The sequence below is a fragment of the Hypomesus nipponensis genome, chromosome 6, assembly GCF_054491055.1.
Source record: "Hypomesus nipponensis isolate SF chromosome 6, ASM5449105v1, whole genome shotgun sequence".
Classification (NCBI taxonomy): Eukaryota; Metazoa; Chordata; class Actinopteri; order Osmeriformes; family Osmeridae; genus Hypomesus; species Hypomesus nipponensis.
In genome coordinates, this window is record NC_140366.1 from 20,190,131 (window position 1) to 20,193,991 (window position 3,861).

The following is a 3,861-nucleotide window of genomic DNA, read 5'->3' on the forward strand; positions in this document are numbered from 1 at the left end:
GGGAGAGGAGGAGGAGAGAAAGGGGAGGGACAGAGAGGAAGAGGGGAGGGAGGAAAAGGAGAAGGGAGAAGAGGAGTGAGGGAGAGGAGGAGAAGGAGGAGAGGAACAGCAAGGCTGTGTTCCTGCTGTGACTGACACGGAAATGTATTCATCATCTTCCCCAGCCTTCCTCCCAGCCCGTTCTCCCCTACCAAGCTTTATGTACATGATCAATTATTCACCATGCAGTTTGCACAAGCTGCCTTCCTCCTCTTCCTCCTCCTCTTCCCTCCCCTCCTCCTCTTCACGCCTCCTTCTACTGGCTTTAGCTAGTAAATGTAAAAGCTTGTCTTTTGCGGTTGGAACCCAGCCTGTGTATCTCCTCTGAGTCTGTCCCTGGAGAACCCCACACATCGGTCATACCGTACTCTGTAAGAGTCAGGTGGCTGAGCGGTTAGGGAATCGGGCTAGTAATCAGACGGTTGCCGGATTGATTTCCCGCCGTGCCAACTGACGTTGTTCCCTTGGGCAAGGCACTTCACCCTACTTGCCTCGGGGCGAATTTCCCTGTACTTACTGTAAGTCGCACTGGATAAGAGCATCTGCTAAATGACTAAATGTAATGTAATGTAAAATATATTATAAGGCTGGCCTTCTAAACAGGATCAATTAAGATGCTAGTCAGTGGAAAACAACCAGCTGACCTTCATCCTCATCCTCATCTTCAGTTGTGTGTCTTAAAATGCATCTGGCTGAAAGCAGGTAGCAGAAATCACCCCTTGTGAGTGTGTGCTTGCAGGAGGGTTTCCCTGCGTGGCTCCTTCTCCCCTCCCCACCCCTCCCCTCCCCTCCCCACCCCCCCAGAGAGGCCACACTGTTGTCAGCACTTTCATGTTTCAGTCTCCTAGGTGTTTCCTGCCTGGCGACTGGTATGAGGGCTTCTGTCCTGCTCAGTGCCCCCCCCCCCCTCAGACTGGTATGAGGGCTTCTGTCCTGCTCAGTGCCCCCCCCCCCCTCAGACTGGTATGAGGGCTTCTGTCCTGCTCAGTGCCCCCCCCCCCTCAGACTGGTATGAGGGCTTCTGTCCTGCTCAGTGCCCCCCCCCCCCTCAGACTGGTATGAGGGCTTCTGTCCTGCTCAGTGCCCCCCCTCCCTCAGACTGGGATGAGGGCTTCTGTCCTGCTCAGTGCCCCCCCCCCCTCAGACTGGTATGAGGGCTTCTGTCCTGCTCAGTGCCCCCCCCCCTCAGACTGGTATGAGGGCTTCTGTCCTGCTCAGTGCCCCCCCCCCCTCAGACTGGTATGAGGGCTTCTGTCCTGCTCAGTGCCCCCCCCCCCCCCTCAGACTGGTATGAGGGCTTCTGTCCTCCTCAGTGCCCCCCCCCCCTCCCTCAGGGGCTCTCCTCACAGCATCTGCTGACTGGTCGAATTACAGGAGAGATTGATCCAGGCCTTGCTGAGGTGTGTTTTATGTGATGGTGATTTACACACTCGCTACACACACACACACTCTCTACACAGCTACACACAGTCAGTGCTTTAGCAAAACTCCCCAAAATCGAAAAGATTCAAACCAAAGCAGCAAGATTCAATTCTTTGCACATCAAAGCATTGTATTTGGTTTAGTTTATTCCTTAATTTATCTGGGGAACACAATGTGCAAATATCGTACAACATCTGTGATGTTGGGGTTAGGGTTAGACACAGTCTCCTACTGTGTCTCCTACTGTGTGGTCTCTGTCTCCTACTGTGTCTCCTGCTGTGTGGTCTCTGTCTCCTACTGTGTCTCCTGCTGTGTGGTCTCTGTCTCCTACTGTGTCTCCTACTGTGTGGTCTCTGTCTCCTACTGTGTCTCCTGCTGTGTGGTCTCTGTCTCCTACTGTGTCTCCTACTGTGTGGTCTCTGTCTCCTACTGTGTGGTCTCTGTCTCCTACTGTGTGGTCTCTGTCTCCTACTGTGTGGTCTCTGTCTCCTACTGTGTCTCCTGCTGTGTGGTCTCTGTCTCCTGCTGTGTGGTCTCTGTCTCCTACTGTGTGGTCTCTGTCTCCTACTGTGTGGTCTCTGTCTCCTACTGTGTCTCCTGCTGTGTGGTCTCTGTCTCCTACTGTGTCTCCTACTGTGTGGTCTCTGTCTCCTACTGTGTCTCCTGCTGTGTGGTCTCTGTCTCCTACTGTGTCTCCTACTGTGTGGTCTCTGTCTCTTACTGTGTGGTCTCTGTCTCTTACTGTGTGGTCTCTGTCTCCTACTGTGTGGTCCTGTCTCCTACTGTGGGGTTTCTGTCTCCTACTGTGTCTCCTACTGTGTGGTCTCTGTCTCCTACTGTGTGGTCTCTGTCTCCTACTGTGTCTCCTGCTGTGTGGTCTCTGTCTCTTACTGTGTGGTCTCTGTCTCTTACTGTGTGGTCTCTGTCTCCTACTGTGTCTCCTACTGTGTGGTCTCTGTCTCTTACTGTGTGGTCTCTGTCTCCTACTGTGTGGTCTCTGTCTCCTACTGTGTCTCCTACTGTGTGGTCTCTGTCTCTTACTGTGTGGTCTCTGTCTCCTACCGTGTGGTCTCTGTCTCCTACTGTGGGGTCTCTGTCTCCTACTGTGTGGTCTCTGTCTCTTACTGTGTCTCCTACTGTGTGGTCTCTGTCTCCTACTGTGTGGTCTCTGTCTCCTACTGTGTCTCCTGCTGTGTGGTCTCTGTCTCCTGCTGTGTGGTCTCTGTCTCCTACTGTGTCTCCTGCTGTGTGGTCTCTGTCTCCTGCTGTGTGGTCTCTGTCTCCTACTGTGTCTCCTACTGTGTGGTCTCTGTCTCCTGCTGTGTGGTCTCTGTCTCCTACTGTGTCTCCTACTGTGTGGTCTCTGTCTCCTACTGTGTGGTCTCTGTCTCCTACTGTGTCTCCTACTGTGTGGTCTCTGTCTCCTACTGTGTGGTCTCTGTCTCCTACTGTGTCTCCTGCTGTGTGGTCTCTGTCTCCTACTGTGTCTCCTACTGTGTGGTCTCTGTCTCCTACTGTGTGGTCTCTGTCTCCTACTGTGTCTCCTGCTGTGTGGTCTCTGTCTCCTACTGTGTCTCCTACTGTGTGGTCTCTGTCTCCTACTGTGTGGTCTCTGTCTCCTACTGTGTCTCCTGCTGTGTGGTCTCTGTCTCCTACTGTGTCTCCTACTGTGTGGTCTCTGTCTCCTACTGTGTGGTCTCTGTCTCCTACTGTGTCTCCTGCTGTGTGGTCTCTGTCTCCTACTGTGTCTCCTACTGTGTGGTCTCTGTCTCCTACTGTGTGGTCTCTGTCTCCTACTGTGTCTCCTGCTGTGTGGTCTCTGTCTCCTACTGTGTCTCCTGCTGTGTGGTCTCTGTCTCCTACTGTGTCTCCTACTGTGTGGTCTCTGTCTCTTACTGTGTGGTCTCTGTCTCCTACTGTGTCTCTTACTGTGTGGTCTCTGTCTCCTACTGTGTGGTCTCTGTCTCCTACTGTGTCTCCTACTGTGTGGTCTCTGTCTCTTACTGTGTGGTCTCTGTCTCCTACTGTGTCTCTTACTGTGTGGTCTCTGTCTCCTACTGTGTGGTCTCTGTCTCCTACTGTGTCTCCTGCTGTGTGGTCTCTGTCTCCTACTGTGTCTCCTACTGTGTGGTCTCTGTCTCTTACTGTGTGGTCTCTGTCTCCTACTGTGTGGTCTCTGTCTCCTACTGTGTCTCCTACTGTGTGGTCTCTGTCTCTTACTGTGTGGTCTCTGTCTCCTACTGTGTGGTCTCTGTCTCCTACTGTGTCTCCTACTGTGTGGTCTCTGTCTCCTACTGTGTCTCCTACTGTGTGGTCTCTGTCTCTTACTGTGTGGTCTCTGTCTCTTACTGTGTGGTCTCTGTCTCCTACTGTGTGGTCTCTGTCTCCTACTGTGTCTCC